We start from the raw sequence: 24,639 nt of genomic DNA on the forward strand, positions 1-24,639 counted from the left end.
TCGACAAACCTTTCAAATATTTCCTCTGCCCCCAGAGTGCCCATTCATTCCTGGCCCCACCACTCACCAAGCCTCTCGCCTACACACGGGGACCGGAGGGTGAAGGGGGTTGGATTGGCTCCGGGTCCTCGTCACCACAGGCACTGTTTACACACCAGAAGGACCAGATGTGCAGACAGAGCCAACCTAAGCGGGGCCAGGTCACTCACTCAATCATCCATCTGCCTCGCTGCTCCAATGTGGTTGTGTGTTAGGAGCCGTGATGGGGTGGAGGTGGGGGGGCGACGATTACAATGAGACACAGCTCCTACCCTCAGAGATTTTACACTCATTCAGGCTGGTAATGCATGCATGTATGTATGCATGCATGTAGAAAGAAAGAAAGAAAGAAAGAAAGAAAGAAAGAAAGAAAGAAAAAGAGAAAGAAAGAGAGAGAGAGAAAGAAAGAAAGAAAGGAGGGAGGGAAGAAGGAAGAAAGAGAGAGAAAGAAAGAAAGAAAGAAAGAAAGAAGAAAGGAAGGAAGGAAGGAAGTCAAGATAACAGCAAGGAATCATGAGTGTTTATGAAGCCTTTCTCTGTCCCCACCCGGGGTTGAGCGCTCTGTAAGCACAAATCCTTTCGGGCCCCCCTCCCACAAGCCCTGGGAGATGGACGGCTCTCCTCTTCAGTCTGCCTACTGGAACACCAGGAGAAAAGCCTGGGCTCACATTCAGGAAGCTTACAAGCTTCATCTTGTTCCCTTGGCCTTGGTTTCCTGACCTCCTTCACTGGTACAGCCTGTATTTTGGTGAGCTGCCTTAAATCACTTTTTAGAACATTCGATACCTTTACAAGAACTTGTTTACTAAATTCAGTGTTTCCGAACTCAAACCCTTCATCATTTCCCCCAAATCTGCTTCTCCTCTGAATTACCCTATTTTAGATAATGACAGCTCCAGTCCCCAGAGCTCAAACATGCCGTGATCACCTCTGATGAGTCTCTCATCCTCTTCTTGCTTTGTCTCTCCGCTCTGCCTGATACAGCTCCGGTCACCATCCAGTCCCCCAACAGCATCTTCCTGGCTCGTTCTCACACACTTTTGCCATCGTGGGTAGTGCCTAGGCCATTATTAACCTGGGACACAGACATGGTCTTGCAAGTCCTCCTCCTCTATACCACTTTACACACTGCTGCCATAGCTTCACGGAGCAGAGTTCTTGTGACATTATCACCCATATCTAACCTCATGTAGCTGTTGATGCATCTCCCATCTACCCATTCATCCACTTTCCCTCCCTCCCACCTACCTGTCCATCCATCATCCATCCTTCCATCCATCCATCCATCCATCCATTTATCCATCCATCCATTTATCCATCCATCCATTTATCCATCCAACTGTGTATTCATGTAGCCATGTACCCATCCATCCATCCATTTATCCATCCATCCATTTATCCATCCATCCATTTATCCATCCATCCATTTATCCGTCCATCCATTTATCCATCCATCTATCCATCCATCCATCCATCCATCCATCCATCCATCCAACTGTGTATTCATGTAGCCATGTACTCATCCATCCATCCATTTATCCATTCATCCATTTATCCATCCATCCATTTATCCATCCATCCATCCATCCATGCATCCATCCAGATGGATTAGGAGCCCTTCCTCTGTGTCAACCCAGTGTTAAGTGTTTTATAAGCATCAACCCCTTCTGTCTCTACTTCCCAACCCTATGAAGAGGACATTTCTCCTCTCCTGAGGTGACAAGCACTTTATCACATTAGAGAGACAAAGTATGGAAAGTATGAGGAACCCAGCAAAGGCCACTGACCACAGGGTTTAAGGTCTGGGGACTGAAACTGCCATTAATTAAACAGGGTAATCCAGAAGAGAAGCCGGTTTGGGGGAAATGATAAGCAGTTTCAGTTGAAACATGTTGAGTTTAGTCAGTGATTCCTTGTATGTTCGGACTTTGAGAGAAAGGTTGAAATTAAGATTTGGGAGTAATCACAGCTACTCAGCACCGTCACTGTAGCTTGAGAGCAGCCATAGACAATGTATAAACAAATGGTTCTGTTCCAACAAAACTTTATTAACAAAAATGAGCCATGGCCAGATTTGGCCTGTGGGCGGTAGTTTGAAGACCTTTGGCTTACAGGATGAGAAGAGCTGAGAGGCCCAGGGAGGGGAGTAAAGAGAGGGCTGCAGGAGTGGGGACTCCCAGACATGGGCACCCCCTCCCGCCTGAGGCTGCAACACCCATCTCCGCCTCATCTCCTGCCTTTCTCACGCCTTGTGCAGATGCACCAAACAGAATTAAACTACCCAAGGTCCAACTGCAATGGTGGCGGGGGGGGGGGGGGTGTCCAGGTTCAAATCCACTCTGTCCTCTGCTAAGGGACAGCAGGACAGTGCACAGACCCAAAAAGGAAGGCCACAGAGAAGCAGCAGGGAGGCACGAGATCCTGGCTGGTCAGAGCAGACAGAACAAGGAGAGCTTTCTCTCTGCGTCCCCCGAATCCTGCTTCCCCAGGCCTTTCTTTCCACAGACCCTGCAGCTCTGGGTCTGCCGAGCCCCTAGACTGTGAGCACGGTGCGGGGCTCCTACGCAGAGGCGCCGGATGTCCTTGGGGCCTCCCAAAGAAGAACTCTGCTGGGACAATTGTGGCTCTCAGGCACTTCCTTCCCTCTTTCTTGCCTTGGTCAAGAATCCCATGTCAGGAGGACCAGGTCCTCCCACCTAGAAATATCTCACTAGAGGGACCTGGAGAGAGGCACTGACAGGCGGGAAAGTCCACACCAGGGCCAACATAGGGCGAGCGCCATAGGCTGCTCCAGACTGTAGAATGTCGGGTGTCCAGGGCACCTATAGTTGGGGGGCAAAGTGTGTCAGAGCAAAGTGTCTCTGGGGCAGAAGCTTGGTCACAGTGGCGGTTGCCCACCTTTTGTCTCTGGCCGAGTGGGTCACCTCAGCCCCTGGCCAACTCAAATGGGGTGGCTGTAGAAATGTCACACGCCACGTTCTTGTCCGTCTGATGAAAGCAGGGGCAGCTCTGATGGCCCAGAAGGGCAGTGCCCAGGGAAGGCAGGGCCCATCCAAGTCCTTCGAACCTCCCCCCCGCCCCCACGAGCCGGTACAGTAAAAGAAAAAAACTCTCTTTTGGGCAAGGCCAGGATGAGAGAAGGGAGAACAACCTTCTTCACCGTGAGGTCTCACCTGGCTGGGACGTGCTTCAGGTGTCCAGGCTGGCGAGGTCCTCCTGCCCACCCAGGAAGCTGCAGCAGCCGCAGGACAAGAATCGGGGATGGGGGGATCAAGCGTAGAGGCTGAGGGAGACGGGGGCGAATCCTGGCTGCGGCCAGGGAGCAAGTGCACAGCACCATCGTCAGTCCCGTAAGCCCGGAACAGAGTCGGAAGGTGAAGGGGGAAGGAACAAATCTGCTACATGCTGGGCACGAAATCCTTCTTGCAGTGTGGAGGGAAGCCAGCAGGCTGGGGGTCAGCACGCTGGGGGGCGCCTACGGGACACCCCGGGGGTTGGAGGAGCAGCAGACACACGCACAGGAAGGTAGAGACTTGGAAATCATCCTGTGCCCTGCTGAGAGCCGATCCATCGGAGAGCGTGACTTTTCTCCCCAGGGGAGAGGGCGTAGGGCAAGAAGGGAAAAACAGACGAGGGTCCCGCCTGCACGAAACCTCCATATTGGGGGGTGCAGAAGAGGGCAGCCGTCTGTCCCCGTCTTCGTGGAGAAGAGATTTCCCGAGCCCCGCTGTCCCTGCGGGCACTCGCCGAACACGCACGAATGAACGCGTGCACGTGCAAACGAATGAACTGTGCGCCCCTGGAGGGCCCTCCTTTGAACCCGAGGCCCCAAAAAACTGCGTTTCAACTTGGACACATCACTCCACCTCCCTGGTATCTGTTTGCTTATCTGTAAGATGCAGATAATAATTCCTCAGGCTAAGAGATGGAGGGAAATGTCACAAAGACCCGACCCAGCCTCGGGGCCCACGGCGGGCCAGTGCTGCTCCCGTCTATCCTGGGCCACGTTTTCTTATCTGGAAACGGAGGCTATCTGGCTGGGCCTGTGTGAGGTGTCTCCCTACTGACACGCCCAGAGGGGCTCGAACTGCACAAGCGAATGCGTGGGCCTGGCAGGGGGGGTGGGGGGGTGGGGACGGCCGGTCCCACGGGCAGCCGGAGGTGGAGGTGGTCAGCTCTGCCGGATTCCCATGTTGCGGCTCAAATCCGAGATAAGAGGAAACAGTCTTCCTTTTCAATCCCGAGATCGCCACTGACGGGTTCTGTGAGGCTCCCCCCTGCCCGTGTGAAATGCAGAAACTTCTGAGTAAGGCATTCCAAAACCAGCCCCGGGGAGCGGAGAGGTCCTCCCCCTGCGAACTGGGTGTGACAGTGCGGTTCCTCATCCTCAGGGAGAGGCTGCAGAAAGGCTGGTACGCGCAACACGCTTTGCAGTCTGACCACAGGAAATCTGCAAGTTTACTTCCTGCAGTTGAAAGCTGGAGATGCAAAGCGGAGAGCCTCTGCGTCTCAGTATGGTGCTTTTCTCATTTCACGCAAAAATCCCACAGGACGGGGCGCCTGGGGGGCTCCGTCCGTGGAGCATCCGACTTCGGCTCAGGTCACAATCTCGCAGTCCGTGAGTTCGAGCCTCACGTCGGGCTCTGTGCTCTCTCAAAGCCTGGAGCCTGCTTCCGATTCTGTGTCTCCCTCTCTCTCTGCCCCTCCCCTGCTCATGCTCTGTCTCTCACCCTCAAAAATAACACTAAAAAAATGTTTTTAATCCCTACAGGGCATATCTTATAACAGTTCGTAGACGAGCGGACTCAGATTTGAAGGATAAGGTAAGGACCACCTTTTCCAACCACACGGCCAATGAAGCAGGCAGAACATTTCACCAAAACTTGGGATAAAAAAAGAAAACCAAATGGTCCCCTCAGAGCTAGACTGTACTATTCACACATAAGCGAACACCCCTACGTGCTGTGCAAAAGTCACTTTTTGAGGGAGAGGGGCCCTGCTCCACTGCCTGCAGGGTCCACTGTCCTTCCATCTGAGGACAGAAAGCACACAGCAGGAGTGGCATGGTGGCCACAGGAGCCCAGGGCAGAGAGTCACCGGGGAAAGCAAGGGGCATGGCCCGGAGAGAGCTTGTCCTACTCAAGAACGGGACGAGTCCCAGTACCCACCATGGGCATGGATTGTTGGGATCTCCCAAGCCTGTGACAGCAGGATCACCACGGGCAAGGGCTTTGGGCTCAGACTGACCCAGCGCTCAACCACAACGTCCCCAGCGTTTGTGAACTCCACAGCCTTGGACCTGCTACCCTACCTAAGCCTCATTGTATTTTAGAGGGGCGCCTGGGTGGCTCTGTCCATGAAGCATCTGCTTCTCGGTTTCAGCTCAGGTCATGGTCTCCTGGTTAGTGAGTTCGAGCCCCACCTTGGGCTCTGCACTAATAGCTAGGAGCCTGATTGCCATTGTCTCTCTCTCTCCTGCCCCTCCCCTGCTCATGTTCTCTCTTGCTCTCTCTCTCTCTCTCTCTTTCAAACACAAATAAACAAACTTAAAAAAATTTTTAATAAAATATTTTTGAACATGGAGCACCCACAAGACTCACATAACTAACCACTGGGTAACCACCCTCCGAATTATGCTTTGGCCTCACTTCCAGGAAGCGAATGCAGGGTCAGCTCTCAGCAGGCCCCACCCCCGCCTGATGCCCGGAAAACGTCCTGCTTTATTTCCGAGAAGCAGAGGGGTCTCACTTCCAGGGATGTCAGGGGCCCCCCTGCAGCAGGGAGATGCCCTGTATCCTGCCGGCTCTGCTTGTTAGCGGGGAGATCACAGCCGCTGCGGCCACCCTGCCCCCGAGAGCCACCTCGGAAACGACCTCCTGCAGCCTGACGGTTCGGCCATGGGGGAGGAAGCATTGCACGCCTGAGGGGCAGGACCCGCTCGAGCTCCTCAGTGACAGGGCAGCTCAAATCTCCTGATTCCAACGCCTCCCTAAACCTCCCTTCACCCCCTAGGAATCGCTAAGGTTCAGGCATCAAAGGGTTAAAGAGCAGGTTTTTGGCCAAAGCGGCAGATGCCCCAGCGAGATCTCAGATTCTGAACTAAGTGCACAAGAGCGAGGGAGATGGGGACCCCCCCCCACCCCAGAGGGGCCTGCAGGTGCCAGCCGGGGTGGATGTGCGCACAGGGCCGGTTGCTTCAGTGGGGAGTTATAAAGGGCCACGGGGGTGCCGTCTGCTTGTGAAGAACACGCTGACTTTTAAGTAGAATATTCTAGACAGCTCCCCAGTTCCCAGAATTGGAGAAGTGAGCTGGGCAGTGAACGGAGTATCTACTGCCTCTTGTTGGTTGTCTGCCGGGTGGTCCCAGAGCTACTTGGCTTTTCCCATGTGTATTTCTGTAACAAGAATGCCTGTCATACTTTGGATATGCCTTCATTTGGATTCAAACCAGTTCAACATGCTCGACCCCACAGCGGCATTCCTGGGCCCTCTCGGTTGGGAACATGATCTGCTTCTCCCCAGCGGATCCCACGGACCCCGCCTGGGAGCCCCCCCCCCAGAGGAGTGTCCTCAGCACCCCCCGGTTCGGCGGGCAGGGCAGGGCCTCATCTCCAGGCTGGCGTCCACCCCAGGTCTCCTGGGTCCCCTGGAGCCCTGCCATGCAGGGGAGAGGGGAGGGCGCTGGGCCAACACCTGCGAGCCTCAGGAGAGAGATGCACCTTGTCACATCAGGAGAAAGGCGGTATGACCCTTTGTCAGGCACAGCTGTTCCTCCCCTCGAGGTCACGGCTGAGGCCCGCCTGAAAAATTGGGTCACCTCCAGGTCCTTCCAGGCGCATGTCACGGCCCCTCCCGGCCCAGACACCGCCGTGGAAACCGTGACGATGCCCCAAACATCATCATATTCCCAGGGCCTTCAGGAACTCTCTGTGGAGATCGGTGGGGACCTTGTGATTGTTTTTACAGATGAAGGGGCTGGAAGACAGAGTGAGCACGTTCTCTGCGGCGGGCTCCAGGACGGGCTGAATTACAGCTCTTAGAAAAAACCTGGAAGAGTGCAAACCGAAATTCTCAGAACAGGTTCGAAGCCTATTGACCATTTCGCAGAAGGAACCACGAGGGGCTTCGTCTCGATGGACGGCTTTCCCGGTGCCCACGAGAAGGCAAAGCACGGCCCCCCCTCCGGCGACGGGAGCACACCCACAGCCCCTGGACCTCATGTCCTGGAGAACAGGCCAGATAAGGAGAGGGCGGGAGGCAGCAGACAGCAGGCCGATGTTCGGGTCTGATACAGAAGCCAGCGGTAGAGGGAGGGCCCGGGAGTCCCAGACAAACCCATGGTTCTGATGCCAGCCCATCGGCAACGAGAAACGAAAACCCTCCGGATCCCGTCGCGTATTTATTTCCATGCTTTGCAAGCAGAAAGCCCCAGGGGGAGGGTGTCGTCTTCTGGAACAAGCTCCACTGTCTTCTTTCACCAAACTTCCCAGGTGTGTGGGCGACCCGGCCAGGAGGTGTCTTGGTCAGCAGAGCGTCAGCTCTCCAGGCCTCCGGGGGGCTCAGCCCAGGCGCAGGCGGAGCCCCGAGAATAGGCACAGCGGGGAATCTGCTGCCCACCCACTTACACCAACGAGTCCCCTGACCCTTGACGCCCCGCCCTCCACTCCAGTCTTCCACCTGGGTCCTCTGCCCTCTGCCTTCAGCCCTGAGGCCCCACATCCCAAATCGCCCCTTCCTTCCCCACAAACGACCGGGTGAGGCCTGCTATGACCTAGCACTGTGGGGCCTGAGGCCCTGGCTCCCGCCCGGCCCCTGCACATTCTGCCATCCACCCTGATTTCCAGCTCCGGCCACCACCCCGTGACATCAGCTCCCGGGAGGGCAGCCCACCCAGAAGAGCCCGCGTGACTCCAGAGGCGTACCTTCTCCCCTTTCTGTCTGGAAAGGCCTTCACATCTACGCCTGGCGGGGAGAGAAGAAGCTTCCATAGCTGGTTAAGAAAGGCCAGCTTGGAGCGGGAGCTGCTGTAGGTCTGGGGCCCGGGGTCTGGGGCCAGGGAAGGTCACAGCACAAACTCAGACTCACATCTCAGCCTGCGGCCACCGTGCAAACCAGTCAGCCGCCCCGAGGTGCCAGCACTCTGGCCGGGGCCTGCTCTGTGGGTCAGATGCAAGAAATCCTGGCTTCCCTCAGGTCATTTCAGTAGAGGGTCGCTCTTGGATCTGGTGGCAGAATGGCTCACATGCACGCGTGCATACACACACACACACACACACACACGCACACGCAGGAAGCCAGGTGTGGAAGCGGATGCCCACCCACGGTCAGGCCCCGGGGGACACACGCGGTGGTGAGCAGGTCTGACCCTGCCTCTGAGGCCCTTCCACTCACGGCAGAGGCAGTGAGTGAATCTGCTCCATGCTGCGTAGAAAGACGGGAGTCACGTGGCAGGTGATAGTTTGATCAGCCACGAAGCTGAGGTGTGAGGGATGAGAAGGAATGAGCTCTGCCCATGGAGTGGGGAGCAGGGAGTCAGGCAGAGTGCCTCCCACATGTGCAAGGGTCCTGGGGCCAGAAAGAGCTTGATGTGAGTAGTGATGAAGACAAACACAGAAAATATGGGAGGAGGGACCCACGGGTGCTCAGGTGACAGGGCAAGACCCCTCTGGTCCTGAGGGCCAGGATTGGCCAGGACTCGTTCTAAATGCACCGCTGACATTTTAAAGGGCTTTAAGGAAGGAGACGATAGCATTTTTTATAAAGCATCACCTTGGCTGCTGTGTGGAGACAGGACGTAGTGGGTCAGCTTGGGAGCAGGAAGCGCGACCTCTTGCCAGGGTCCCGGGGACGTGGAGAAGAGTGGAAGGGCAGAAGCACGCAGGATGCATTTGGGAGCGCAGGCAGGGTGGGAGGGACGGAGAGGTCACTGGTTTTGAAATGTCTGGCAGGAGCAGCTGAGTGGAAGGGGGCCGGGGGCAGGTGCTGGGGAAGACAACAGGGCAACACAGGCAGGAAGCCATAGCCAACGTCCTCTGCCCTGGGACCTGCACAGAGCAAGAAGGAGGAGGAAGATGCTAGATCATCCACATGCAGGGAATTTCAGGCCCAGAGGCTTGGTCTGGGAGAAGCTTGGGGCCTGAGGAAGGCCGGGAAGACGTTCGCCAAGTAGGAGGCTGGCCTCCCCCCACCCACCCTGGATGCCTGGGGGGGCCTTGCAGGTGGAGGCCAGGGCTGGAAGAGGCTCAGGGGCCACTGGAAACTGGCCAGGCTGGCCAGGCGCAGGCCCGGGCAGAGACCAAGCGATGGAAGAACGAAAAGACCTTCTCCTTATGCCTTGAGCCTTCCAGGGAGGGGTTATAACCGACTGAGATTCTGAAATTAGCGAACAGCCTTCTTCCACCCTCAGAAGCTTCTGGAACTAGGTTTCCTTTAGCCAACACAGGCAGGCTTCTGGTATCTCCACCTAATAAGATGCACAAGGAAGTGGGTTTCTGTCCACCAAGTTGACTCTTGGGCTAGACCCAGGCTTCTTATCCAGCTGGAATGTACCAGAACACCCTACCACCCAGCTTCCATTCCACTGGGGCCATGCCAGGTCAGTGATGGTGCCATGCGGCCATTTGACTATCAGCACAAAACTGGCCTTATTCATAGAGTGATATTGGGGCCCCTCTGTTCATACGTGGTAGCCAGTGCCCACAGGTCATATGCGGAAGGTCTTTTGACCCTGGTAGAAGAGAGAGGTTCAAAATGCACATGTCTGGTTGGGGCAAAATAATGGCTGCGTTATCACTAATGTCTAGCAATCACTGAATTCTTCTATGTGCCTGGTACATGCCCAAGCTCCCCAGAATTTTCTTTTTAAAATTTTTTTTATATGTATTTATTTTTGAGAGACAGAGAGAGACAGCGTGAGCGGGGGAGGGGCAGAGAGGGAGGGAGACACAGAATCCTTAGCAGACTCCAGGCTCTGAGCTGTCAGCACGGAGCCCGACGCGGGGCTTGAACCCACGGACCATGAGATCATGACCTGAGCCGAAGGTGGACGCCTAACCGACTGAGCCACCCAGGCGCCCCTCTCCAGAATTTTCTCATCTCATCCCTACAGAGACGCCAAGGGGTGGACAGCCTGACCTCTCCTCTGCTGGGGAGGAGGAAAAGAAGCTCAGAGGGTTTACCACTGAAGGGGAGAGATAAGGTTCAAACACTTGCTTGGACCCCAGATCCCATGTTCCACCACGTGAATGGGAATGAGTAACGCGCCGGGGTCCACGGCTCGGGGAGTGGCACCCAGAGAGCCCTAATTCTATTCTTGTCGCAGAAAAGCTTGGGGAACGCAGGCTGCGGGGCACCTGGGTGGGCAAGACTCATAACTGGGGAGAGATTTAAAGGCAGAGTGCGAATACATTGGCTCACCTTCTTGCCTCTAATTGAGGAGCAATTAGAAGACTTTTGGAGACGGCCCCTCTGTCAACTGCCTCCCAGACTGCCGTTCACTGCACGCGTGACGTCAGGCAGGTGGCCTCACCGCTCCGGCCAAGCTTGCTCATCACGGGACCGAGGGGTGAGGACTGCCCCCCACTGGCTTCCAGCCCGCGCTGAGCGGAAGGTTCTGGCACTTGGCACGGCTGGTGGGGAGCAGCGCGGTCCCGTCCATGACAAGCCCAGCCCGAGGGCCAGGATTTATGAATCTGTTTTGTTTTCTTTTTGAAGCAAGGCCAACCGAGTTTTATAGGCACTTGCTTCCCAGAAACTGGCAGATCAAGGTGTCTCCGCAACCACATTTTTTTTTCTCAAGTCCAAGGAGACAAGAATAAAATCCCCTTTTGGGGGCGCCCGGTGGGGGGGCACAGTCGTTAAGTGTCCGACTTTGGCTCGGGTCATGATCTCACGGTCCATAGGTTCAAGCCCCAACTCGGGCTCTGTGCAGACAGCTCAGAGCCTGGAGCCTGCTTCGGGTTCTGTGTCTCCCTCTCTCTCTGCCCCTCCCCTACTCACGGTCTGTCTCTCTCTGTCTCTCAATAATAAATAAATGTTAAAAAATTTAAAAGGGATCCACACCCGCTTTCTGCTTGGTCAGTTCCAGTAAACCAAAATCAAATAACAATATGCCCCAAAGTAGCAGCATCTGACGGGCTTGAGATGTATAATGGCCTGAAGGTGCTCTTTGGTTATTTCTGTCTCTCTGGTGTGTTCTAGAAGCTGATTTACAGAATTCTCTGATTACAGAAACCACACCATCTGCAGATCTCTGGGGTCTCAGTGGTGCTGGAACCCCACCAGGAGTCTTGGGACGGAGGGCCATGAGGACCCGGACTTCAGCCTTGTTGCGAACAGTGGCAACCTTGATTCGCCCTTGACCTGCCTCCTCCTGGTCCTCGCCCGAGAAATCAGGCAAATGCTGCCAGTGGGTCTGCAGAAGACCAGGTGGGTGACCACAGCAGATGTCCCATGGGTGAGTTCCTTCTTGTAAGTGCCCAGGGAGCACAGAGGACCTTAGAGCCACAGCTCAGAGACCTCTATTTTCTTAGCTACAAACCACATGGGGAAAACACAACAGAGTCTCCAATTAATGCGTATCCCATGATGGCCCATGTAATTCCAAAATCGTTGGCCTGGGGATCCCAGAATCTCCTGTAGCTCGGATGCAGAGACAAAGAGAGCTCCAGCCTGACCTCTCTGAGCGTTATCACCCCGGGGAAGTTACAGCGATTCTTAGCAATGAGCTGCTACGCCCGCAACGGGTTGTTGGGGATGAGGGATCCTTTGGGCTGACTTGAAAAGGAAGAGAAAGAAACGTCAGGGCTGTGGCCGTGAAGTTCTACCACCTTCCCCCTCCGAACCTGTCTCCCGGCCTCAGGAGATGGGTTTCTGGTCCTTGGTGGCGCTCCTCAGCTGTGTGTCCCGTGCAGTGAGCTCCCACATCAACAGGGCAAGCGCAGGACCCGCCTGGGTGCTGGAGACGGGGCATCGGTCTTGAGCCTCCTGTAAATGACGACCCTGACCGGCCATCCGATCTCCCTCCCGGACTCTTCTTCCAGCCCGAGGAAGTGGTGGCCTGCGTCCCAGTCAAAGGGGACCTCCATTTTGTTTTTGTGACTGAGTACCACTTGGCTTGGCGTTGACTCAAGCGTGGCTTCTGACGGGAGAGAGGAGTGAGCAGCTGTAGAGTGGCTGGTGGCAGGGAGGCGGGGGTGGGGGGCGGTGCTCACGGGTACATTTGCTGCCAAGGGATGATCAGGCCCGAGACAGAAGTGAAGTGTCCTTCCCTGGGCACACGGATTGACAGACACGTAGGTACGGGAGGGACACGATGTGTCCCAGGCCCTTAAACCAAGCGCCTCCTTCACTGGACTCCACTGCCTGGAGGAAGGTGTTTTACTGCTACCTTTTCATCACACAGCATGGCGTGCAATTCATGGCCCTGGCCTTGCCCTCGCAGCCCCAAAGACCTGGCTGGCGTCTCAGTGCCTACAGCCAGCTCTGGCACAGTCCAGAAAATAAGGACCAGGAAGGCGAAGCAAAGTCTTTGCACAAAGCAATCCCAGAACCACTCAGAAGAAAATAATCCTGGAACCGTAACCCCACTGGGTTTCCTAGGGTACGGGTGGCCCAGGGGCCAAGTCCCGGTCGGAAACTACACGCTGCGTCTTCTCACGGCAACGCGACAGGTCGCGAAGGAGCTGGGCTGCTAAGGTAACAGGTCGAACACTTACACTAAAAAAAAAAAAAAAAAAACCTGAGTCAATGTTTATCTGAAAATCAAATGTCTCTGAGTGTCCTGTGTTTTTTAAAATTATTTTAAGATTTCTTTATTTTTGAGAGACAGAGAGACACAGAGCACAAGTGGGGAAGGGGCAGAGAGAGCGAGGGAGACACAGAATCTGAAGAAGGATCCAGGCTCTGAGCTGTCAGCACAGAGCCTGATGCAGGGCTTGAACCCACGAATGGTGAGATCATGACCTGAGCCGAAGTCGGACGCTTAAAAGACTGAGCCACCCAGGCACCTCTGAGTGCCCTGTATTTTTATTTGCTAACTGACAACCCTAGGTGGAGCCTCTGACAATAACATCTTGGAGTAACCTCCTTTCCCCGGATCCAGCCACTTTACCGCTCCTTGTACGAATGGGCAATCTTTTCTCAGTTTAAGCTGCTGCCTCGTACGTGTTACAGTTCCAACTCGGTGCCTCTGTTGTCAGCTTTTTTGCTTCATGACACCGACCCTCCCAGGAATGATTCATCAACGATTCATCGTGATCAGGTCCCGTAAATAATTGCTGAATTGTATAAACCCATAAATCTACCCTATTCTTGGGGTTTTTGTTTTTCGTTTTATTTGTGCTTTATAGAAAGGTGTGTTTTTTCCCAATTTGCCCATAAGGTTACACTTTTGAGAAGAAAACCCTGAGGAGTGCTAACGTGTCACCGACATGTCTAGGCTGTTGCGTGTTGCTCCGTGTTCCTCAATGTGGCAACTGAGTTTGTTCAATTTCCAGCACGAAGCATTTGGCCTGGCCGTTCAGTGGTTGGTATGTGAACCGGAATCCCGACACTATTCTGAATTGTTGACAGCAGTAACCTTGGATATGGGCAAGGTGATACGAGGATTATTAAAACGAGGTTGGAGGAGGAGGATAGCTTCCAAATCTATATGAAGCACCTAATCTATCAGTCAGAATCTCTGGCAGTTAGATCCTGGACCGAAGCATGTGTTGGGTGTCTTGGGTGATTGTACCCTGAAGCCATCATGTGGCACATGGCTCAGAGCAACTTGTCTTGTCTACACATGCCACTGCGTTTCTGGAAATAAAGTTAAACATTACCAACTGGTCTCAGGATCCTTAAACCATTTACCAGTTAGTGAGTGGGTTATGGTTACCATGCAAATAGTGGAAATCATCAACCGGGACTTGGTCAGAACGCCATAAAGTTGTTCATGAAAATGTATCTAAATGATCGTGTGCTAAATATAAATTCTCTGAAGATTTTAGAGAGGCAAAGTCCACATGGTGAATTCCATACTGTCGCAGCCCCACATAAAATCACTGGATGGGTCCCTTGGCTGTCGTATGCCAAATCCTCACATTAGTCCCCGCTTTTGTCGGTATGTTTGTCTATTCTGATACCTAATAAATACACGCCCATCGAGACAAAGTGGAAGGTAGCCATACGCAGAAAGGGAAAAGCATGTGTATTACTCTACCACCCACATTTAAAACATAAGCACAGTTCTAAAAAGGGGGATAGTTCTAGAGGCACCTGGGGGGCTCAGTCGGTTTTAAGCGTCCAACTTCGGCTCAAGTCATGAGCTCATGGTTCCTGGGTTCGAGCGCCGCTTCGGGCTCTGTGCTAACAGCTCAGAGCCTGGAGCCTGCTAAGGATTCTGTGTCTCCCTGTCTCTCTCTGCCCCTCCCCTGCTTGCATTCTCTCTCTCTCTTAAAAATAAATAAACATTAAGAGAATTTTTTAAGTGGGAGGATTCTATAGCCCCCAGCTTTCTAACACAAAACATGGGCATCTTTCCACATCAGCAAAGATGTTTTCACAGCCACATGGCGTTTTACCGTCAGGGCGAGCCACGGTGTTTTGCTTGCATTGCCTACTCATTGTTCACTATTCTGCATGTCCCATTTTCTCCCTGTTGTAATCAATGCTGTCAAAGGCATCTATCATCACTGATGCTGAATTTTTGCAAAGCATGAAATCTTTTCATAGCTTGTAGTTGTGGTCTGATTTTTATCTTTGACCCCTCAGTCGCGTAGGGCTGTTCTATGTTGTCCTGCTTTGTTTTAATTTTCCAGGGTTTGAAGTTTCCTGTTTATGCCTCCATTACCTCTCTCAAGTTTTCCTGAGTTGCGGTCAAAGGATGCGGCTCATACTGTTTCTTCTCTTTGAAATTCATGGAGTTTTGTTTAAAAAAATTAGCTAAGACGTGAGGTCAGTTTTGGCAGATGTCCCCGGGGCAGTTAGAAAGTGCTGGATTCTCCCTTTGGAGAGCACACCATTGGACTCTTAGCTCTTGATTCAAAGTTGTTTATTACAGGATTCAAGTCCTCACTCTCGTTGTGTTTTGCTTACGCAATCTCTTAAAACCCAAGGAAGGACCTAATGTGTATTAATAAACTAGCGTTGATTTCCGGCAAGTTCCCTCTCACTAATGTGAAGTCACAGTGCTGTGTAGCTGCCATTGGGTGTAGCCTGAAGGTCCATGGCAGGTGACTTGTACCATCTGCTTGAAGCCCATCTTTCCAAATGTTACACATCTTTCTCAAGGAACAGAGGGCATCAGTACATGGAAACACCGCCGTCTCTCATCCATAGCTATTATGTTTTTTTCTGACGTCTTTCCACCGTGTTTTTACCTCATTCTAAGAAAAGATCCTAAACATCGCCTAACTCAATTTTCAGAATTCTTACTGGCTTTTACCTTTTCTAACCCATTTTAAACTCTGTTGCCATTTTCTTTGTCTCTAACTACTTCTTCTGACGTCTGCCATTTCTTTTTTCATCTCTGCCGGACCGTGTCATGACTCCCCTCTGCCTGTGCAGAGTCTGGAAAAGGGGAAAGAAGATGATGTCTAAATTTCCCCTAATTTCCCCTCCATCCGTTTCCTGTAGTAAGTTCTTTTAAATGTGTTTCTCCCATCGATTGCAACATGGGTTTGCCTCCTTCTGTGACTCTGCAGACTCCTCTCATGGGTGCGTGCATGGACCTGGGCCGTCACAGGATGCCATCTGACCAGAACGGCACCTCTGGGCCCTCCTTCCTCCAGACACGTCACCCACCCCGATCTGGAGAGCAGGCAGGTGTAGATTTCCACGGAAGGTGCTGGGTCTCCGGGGCTGACAGTGAGTGTGGCCCTACTTCGTCCCCTGGTCTCTGCCTGACGTCTTCTCTCATTGGCCAAACCCTCACATCAACACCCAGGTGTCCATGCCTGGCTGGCTGTCCAGCCAGGGCACCGCTCCAGCACCCAGGGTGTCTCTGGCTGGCCTCCTAGCTGGTGGGCATTACACCTGCTGAATTGGAGGACTGCTACCTCCCACCTCAAATGAGACTATGGATCACGAACGCTCCCCGAGAGATCAGGTGATCCTCCTGGGGACGGGAGGAGCCACTCAGAGACAAGCTCCACATCAACTAGCTTTCCATTCACCCTCCCTGGGGGTCACAGGGGTCAGGGCGAAGGGAAGACAAGAGGCGACTCTGCCTGGGCCCAGGGTCAGCTTGAGACTTATATCCCGAGACCGGGTTGTGGCACAGTTCTCCGGAAGACCACCTACCACACCCACAGCCCTCACTGACTTCTGGGGACAGATGAGGTGCCTCCGGGACCTCTGCTGCTGTCTCGCCTACACCACATCCAGCAGGATGCCCTCACCACTCTCGGCCAGGGACCCTCGGCACCGATGGTATTTGCCCCACCTATTTTTGTCTTACTGCCAACCTTTGGCTTCGGTTCCAAGGAGAGAGAGAGAAGCTGGGCGGTTAGTCTTACTCCGTGATGTTTCTAGGGATAGTAAGAACAGCCAGCACTCCGATGAGGCCGAGAACAGTTCTGAGCATCTGGCGTACACCAACCCACCCAATCGTCACGAGGCATATTATTATTCCCACGTTACAGATGAGGAAACTAAGGCACACCGAATCGGAATGACTTCTCCCGTCACACGGCTGCGGGTGGAGCCAACAGTCCCGTTGAGTCCAGCCTCAGTCTGCGTCTCATGCATCGATTGCGTGGAGCCCGCCCCAACTGCCGAGCACTCCAGCATGCGGTTCCCGGGGACAGAGAAGGGAGAACACAGGAAACGGTCACGCCAGCTTAAATTCTGGCCCCCACCTGGAGCGCCGGTGGCGGTGGGGGGGGGGTGCTCAGTCAGTTGAGTATCCGACTTCAGCTCAGGTCATGATCTCACGGTTGGTGGGTTCGAGCCCCGTGTGGGGCTCTGTGCTGACAGCTCAGAGCCTGGCGCCTGCTTCCAATTCTGTGTCTCCCTCTCTCTCTGCTCGCACTATCTCTCTCTCTCTCTCAAAAATAAATGTTTAAAAAAAACCTTTAAATTCTGGCCCCCACCAGCAGTCCCAGCGAGGACCTCGGGCCACACGTCAGCTGTCAGATAAACAGCAGGGGCAGGAGCCATCCCTACACGAGCCCCCCCGTGCCAGGGCTGGTGAAGCCGATGCCCAGTCTGCGGTTATCAGGGCAAGTCCGTGAGCCAGCCTTTCCACATCATGCATCAGAGAAGCGTCTGCAGAATAACCGATGCTTCTCTGCCCAGAACACATCACAACCTCTTGGCCTGTGCACAGGCCCGTCAGCCAGCACGTGGACCGGAACGTCGCTCCTTCTTTTAATCATCTTACACAGGCTCGACATGGCATGGTCTCCATCTCAAACACGATATAAAGATTAACAGAAGCATAACTTGGCAAAGGTAAGAAAGGCGAAGAAAACGCTAACTAGCCATCTTCCCGCCAGGGCCCGAGAACAGCAGACGGCTGCACGGTAATAACATTCAGGCTGATGCTTTTACTAGTTGGAGATGTCACAGAGATCCCTCCGATACCGTCCACACCGCAGCCCTGCGATCCCCACTACACATGCACACACCTCCGAGGCAAGTGCGGATTTACTCTAGAAGCCATGGAGAAATCACTGCTCGCTCCTTCTCCAAACGGGACGCCTCCCAAACTGTTTCTTCTCTAGCTACCAAAATGCTAACTTCATTTCCAGAGAATCAAAGTATTTAAAAGATGGTTTGCCAAATGAATGCTGTGACATACAAACATAAGTGTGGTGGGGTTTTTACTTTCCTTAATTAAAGATCTCCATGGAGAAACAAACAAATACTTTCTATTCAACAACACTTAGATAAGAAGTTGGGAATGCATCACCATCTGAGGTACAGGAACTTCTAAATGTCAGGAGGTGTGTGATTAATTTGAAGTATTCCGTGGTCTTCCTGGGTGATCTCAAGCAAGTTTCCATGCCTCAGTTGACTTTCCCAATCTGTAAAATCTTGCAGGGATATTAAGATCCGTCAAAGAATGTCTATAAAGCGCTTTGAACTCCTTGAGTTAGACATTAAATAAATACCCAGTGTTATTAGAACTCCATTGGGGCAATAGAATGTTCGAAATGGGACTTTATTATAAATACTCCCTGAAGTTTGCCAAGAATAAATTGAATGGGCAAAGCCAACATACTTGGCTGTAACTTAATCCAAACTTGGCTTATTTGCCAAAAGTTGGCATCACAATACATGAATAGTGATCTCTGCAGTGAACATGAAAGGGTTCTATTATTTTCAGCCAACTGTTTAGCTGAATTTCCATACCGTTCATTTATGTGTTCTAGTCTTTAAATTGCTGCAGTATAGAGGAAAGCAAGGAGCACAAAATAAAAATAAAAGTTCCCTAAGCCTGTTTGCATTTTCCTACAATTAATGTGACTGAACGTAATTTGGTTTAAATATCACAGAATCAACCCCCACATTGATTGACAGAGATGGATAGAAACCAAGATCCCCTTTTTTTAAGTTCCCACAGCAAAAACTAGAGCGGTACTAAACTCCCTTTGCATGGCAATAACGATTTTCTCTGAGTTGATCAGAGAAAGCTATGTGCACCATCAAATTAGATGTATTTTAAAGTCTCGCATCTTATAACGAAATCATGATTTTCCACGAGCTGGAAGGAAGTTGAGAATTGCAAATTCAAAACTTCTGCATTGCCTCGAAGCATGCATCATGATTTTGGAGTCTTTATAAAGACACAACGCGAGGCAATTACCATTACTAAGAAGCGGGGCATTCAGTCTCCATCAGGAGATCAATCAGGGGAGATAGCAGGGTGCAGAGAAAACCCCGACCAATCTTGGAGTCGGGACTTCTGGAGTCTGGCCTCACCTCTGTCATGAACTAGTTGTGTGGGAGAGTCAATCCCCACCCTGCACCTCTGCGTCCTTAGCTGTAACACGACAGCATGGATTCGACAACCTCTCTCATGGCCACTTCCGTCCACAGCATGGAACAGTGAGGGTGCGGTCGGAGGACACGTGTCCGGAAGGAAACTGCCCCAGACTGACACTCAAACCCTCACGCGTACCCAAGGACAAAGGTCTGGGGACAACACTCTTTAAGCAGACCCAATGTCTAAGTTTTTCCTCCCTCACCTGCTTAACAAGCAGAAAGAAAATGGCGTCATGTTCATTGAGACACCATTGGACAGGCTCAGCAGCAGACCTCACTGCCTGTGTGTCCTTGTGTTTAAACTCAGCACGTATTCTTGAGTCCATATAAATCCTGGGCGGTATGTTTCCAGATACGCTTACCAGGAGATTACATTCCCCCGTGATGGATGGCAGCGGTGACCAGAGAAAGACCTCTGGATTGAAAATATGAGTCGCATATTTTCCGGGTGGTTAAGTCGGGGGTGGGGGGAAATGCCAGGTCCAAAAGACGATTGAACAAAGCGGCACACTCAGGTTTTCGTCTTGAACACATACTTTCAGCAAATGAGAAGACCGTCTGAATGCTCTAATCTATCTTCGGGATGGGAAATAAACACCCGCCAACACGGCCTGTGGCAAAATACGGGAATTGGAGCCTCACACGCAACCAGCCCCTCACTGCACCCACCGGACTTTCCAAGCTCCCTTTGCCCCGAGCCATAGGGGACTGGATGGGACACGGCAAGTCTGAGCTGGGACTGGGGTCCGAGCGTGGGCCGCGCCACCAGGCTCAGGAAAGTCTGCTGGCTGCGGTCTGCAGAGTCGCACCATCCGCAAGAGAAAACGGACATGGGTGCTCGAATTTGGGAAGCTTCTGGAAGCTCTCTGCCTGGTGAAGCCGAGGTCTGAGGAAATGACCAAGGTCGGTAGGCGTCACCCTCCTGCCGGAGGAGAGTCAAAAGTCGGCTGAGTCCCATCCCGGGTCCTGATGAAGAAGAGGGGCCTCTGGAGGCCCACCCTTCCCCAGGGCCCTGCTGCAGGCTGGGAGCCACACTCAGCTCTGCTGGACCCAAAGCCTGCCCGAGCAGCTCCTCCGACAGAGGCTCACGGTGAGCACTGAACAAGATCACACACTCGGGTACTCAGCACTGGGCCCTAAGGAGCTCTGGGCCAATGTGGCCTACTTGTCTGGCTAACGATGCAGATTCCCACCCGCGCCCTCTGTGATCCCACCCCCACCCCAAACATTCTACATCGCTGCATCTTGCGGGGCCTCCCGGGTTCTCTCTGGGAAGGAGCTGCAGAATAATCCAGGAGCCCTGTCTACTTGAGTCAGCAGACCCGCCAAGGTTTAACGTTAAACTCTCAACCCGAGTTCCTTCAAGGAGCTTTGCGGTAAGCAATAAGAACTCTAAAATATGAGGAGGAAATTGTCCCATTTCCCTGTGTGCGCTAAGCCTTCCCGAGAGCATCCTGTCCTCCCGACTTCCCCGGGCCGCCGGAGGAAATGTAGAATATCCACCTCATTGTTCCCACCGGTCCTGGCGTGGGCTAATCTCAGCGTAAATACCACTTATCCCCTTTTCCACATCCTTGCCCAGAAAGGTCAGAGTGTCCTCATCGCAAAGCCAAGGCACGGCGATTTCTAGCCCTCGTCTGAACTTTTGAGGAATGCGAGAGACTACAACCTGGAATGTTCTTCCTTCTTGTGGACGGGCGGTGAGGCGTCACAGCACTTACAGCCAACAAGCCCCCACATTCACATGTACACGCTCACACCCAGGTGCACAATCACGTACACACACGTTCACACTCGGGCATACGCGCACTTGTACTACACAGGTGTGCACGGCCAAAGGTTCACACGCTCGTGTGTACAATCAAACACATGTACACACCTACACTTGTATGTACTCACATGCGCACGCTCAGGCAGAGGTTTGCACACACTCATACTCGGAAACACACGTGCAAACACAAACGCGCCCGAACATGCACCGCCAGCCTATACAACTGCGAGCTGACGGCATGGGGCTCCTGCCCAAGTCCCAGTACCAGGGGCATCACCACCACAGCCTGTGGAACCTTCTGTGAATAAGGTCACGGAAGAGCGTATTCGTGGATGCCTTTTGCTGACAACATACAGACTTACTGGGCAAGAAATCACTCTGTCCCTGACTTCGCCAGACTTACCCCGTTGGCTACATGAGGTTGTGGAAGACAGAAGTCTGGCCCGGACAGCCTTCCACAGCCAGCCCCACCAGCGGGCCGGCCTGGAGTCACTGTTGCTGCAGAGGGTGACCCTGACTGAGCCCTCGGACCTTGAGACCTGGGTACCCGCCCAGCAGAGTGCACGTGTCTGCACACACATGTGCAAGAACATGCAGAGACAGAAAAATCTGGGGGACTCCATCAGTTGAGCATCCGACTTCGGCTCAGGTCGTGGTCTCGCCGTTCATGAGTTCGAGCCCCGCATCGGGCTCTGTGCCGACAGCTCGAAGCCTGGAGTCTGCTTCGGATTCTGTGTCCCCCTCTCTTTGCCCCTCCCTCCTGCTTGCACTCTGTTTCTCTCTGTCTCTCAAGAATAAACACTAAAAAAAATTTTTTTTAAAGAAGAACACGCACAGACATGCGGGCACATACACGCACACACATACACACACTGGTGCACACACATGCAGGCCCGTAAGTGCACGCACACACAAGTGCACACAGGTGCACACGCACGCCACACAGAGTTCTCAACCGTCGCGGTAACTTACCAGCCATTAGAAGGTGGCGAATAACATTCTACGTCGATATGATTGGGTTGTGATAAGAAATGACATATAGGAGGAGACGGGGAGAAAATACAGAGACATGAGAACGGGGCGTGCGCTCGGGCCAGAAGTCCATCAGGGATCCTGTCCTCGTGCTGCTCTCCAAGTGTCATCTGGTGAGGCTCCATCACATTCACGATGTGCAGTGTTCTGCTGTACAGGACACCAGGGCCCCCACCTGTCCCCTGCACTGAGAGCAACACGAGGGCCACACAAACGATCCTTTCGTTCTCGAGAGGCTGCAAATGCCACCAGGTGTCCACGGGGCGTCAGGCGCAGTAGATGCCATGTGCATGGTCGGGGGCCCCACCTCTGCTCCAGGGAGGAGCTGGGGTGGCAAAGGTGCCCCGTCTTCCTACAACCAAGCCACCTGCACAAGGAGATCCGGGAGGTCTGGGGTCCTGCTGTCTGTGCACCGGCATCCCTGGTCCAGGAGCAGGACATCTGTCCTCAGGCCGTAGAGTAGAACGTGCTGGATGAAGGCAATAAGGTATAAAACTGGACACTCTCCCTCCGGCCCAGGGCTGTCCTGTGTCATGAAAATCTAGGCCCTCCTATGGGCCAGCAGCCTGGCGTGAGAGACCACAAAGAGCACAATGGCATCAGCATCTGCCTGATATGACGGCCGCCTGGCTGGTGAGGGGACCCCACCTGCTGCCCGATGATGAGGGAACCGCGACCTGATTCAAGGATGGGGACCCCGGTGTGATGGATCCCCCCCCCCGGCCAAGCTCAGCTGTGTGACATGACTGAGGAGATGGCCAGCACGTGACAACTTTGGGGTACACGTCGCTCAGAGTCGGGCAAGTACCAAGCTTTGGAAGCCCTGACAAGCTGGAAAGGTGGGGAAGCCGTGTAAAGTGGCAGAACATCCCTGACTCTCCAGGTGGCCATGTGGCCTCGTCTTTGAGGACAGACCGCTACTCTGGTTGGGGGAAAATAACGGTAAAACAGTCTGATAATCACTGTGCAAGAGAAAGCCAGAATCCTCCTGGGCGGGAACACGGGAGACACCCGGGAGCCAGACTGCCGCGTGCAGGAAGAATGTCGAAGGCTGCCTTTGTGGCTGGCGTGCTTGTCACCGGGAGATGTCAAGGCGGGGATACCAGGGGGGCCGTGGGGGAGGGGAGGCAGCACGGCTGTCCCTCAAAGTGCCTGGGAGTGCGGACTCTGGGAAAAGAGAGTGTCCGGGAAGCGGAGGCAGCAGAACGAGAGCTAAGGACAGATGGAGCCAGCAGGGCCCCCGATGGGGAAAAGAATGGCTGGAAGTCCCTGCTAAGTGGACTTTTCCGCATCATAATCTCCCTGCCAGCCGGGCTTCAGTCAGGCCATGCGAGTCATGACCGCTCCACTTCTGCTGTACTTTGAGCAATTAAGAGACAGCACCGCGTCTATACTGGGGAGAGGCCGGGTGCACAGGAAGCCAGACTCGAGATGCTCACGTGGAACCTGCAGCGGCAGTGAGCCCAGGCTCAGGGGACACCGCCGGCTCCCTGCAAGTGACCACCAGGATGGTCACTGTATCACTGGGGACCGCCAGAACGCGGCGGGTGGACAAAGCGTGAACGTCTTGTGATTTGGTCATTAAGAGGCCACCTGGGTGGCCTGAGTATGTGGCTCTGGGGGGGGGGACAGGAGCTCCAGGAACTGGGGAGATCTTGCCATCGTCTCATGGGCCGCTGACCAGGGAGAGTTTGGTGCAGTGGAAAACAGAGCCGGTCCCCGTGTCTGTCAGGACAGACCAGGTTACGCTCTTGGTGAACCATCCCATTTAAGAGCCTGAACAACAAAGGGTTATTTCTCACACGCAGGACAACTGGGGGCTCTGAGAACCAGGCTAATGCAGCAGCCTGTGCCTCAATCTGGGCTCAGGGACAGAGAGCCCTGGCAGGTCTCGCCCTGGCCAATAAAGGCGCCACTTGGAAAGAATGCACTTGCGCTGACAACTCAAGACCAGTCACATGGGAGAGCGTCAGAAGTGCGATCCTAAGGGACCCCGGAGAGGGGCGGGATTCCTCTGGCAGACCCCCCCCACACACACCTGTTCCGTATTCCAGCCAGAGGCTGCCCAGCGTGTGCCCGGCCACCCAGCTCCTCCCAGCCCTGAACCCATAGAGGGACAAGGCAAAGCCAACCTCCAGAGGACAGCGCCATCCGAAAGCAGAGGCAGGTTCCCCAGGGCACGGAGCTTGGGCTCCTCCAAGAACACAGGGACCTTAATCACAGTGACGCTGCGTGGCTGGCTGAGCCAGAGCAAAAAACCCTGCCACCTGGTCCCGGGGAGGGCGGATTTACTGAAGACTGTGCGCTGTGACCTGCAGGTCACGGGCAACGGCAACTCTAACTTCAACTCGAGAGAAAATGATTCATCTTTGATTTCCTAAGGAGAAGTCCGTAAGTGAGGAGCAAGATTTCCTTCGTTTTGAGCCGTTATCTTTTTTGTTCTTTCCACTGAGAACAGCAGCCCAGCTCTATCAATAAATGTGGAAATTCCTCACCGAGGCACTACTCCCAGCCACGCAGTTGTGTCTGTCTGTAATTGCGTCTGCCCCTTGCACGGGAGTCGCACAAAGCCTTCCCTCAAGGCCGGTGCCCACTTGTTCCGACAACCCCTGACCTCTCCTCCCCGGGGACATTTGCAGTTCGCTCCAGTGTGAGCCAACCCAGCTCTGACCAGCGCTCAAAACCAGTGGCCAGTGGGCTGAATCCAGCCCCCCAGGGTGCTGTTTGTCTCTGGGATTTTTTTTACAACTGAATTCGTCGCCGACATTTCGAAAGTCATCTCATCTTAAATGTTTATACGATATTTCACATTTTCGAGATTCCAG

Source organism: Lynx rufus, unplaced genomic scaffold (assembly GCF_022079265.1).
Source record: "Lynx rufus isolate CCGP_SWC_20201006 ecotype Redwood Valley unplaced genomic scaffold, mLynRuf1.p SCAF_2, whole genome shotgun sequence".
Lineage (NCBI taxonomy): Eukaryota > Metazoa > Chordata > Mammalia > Carnivora > Felidae > Lynx > Lynx rufus.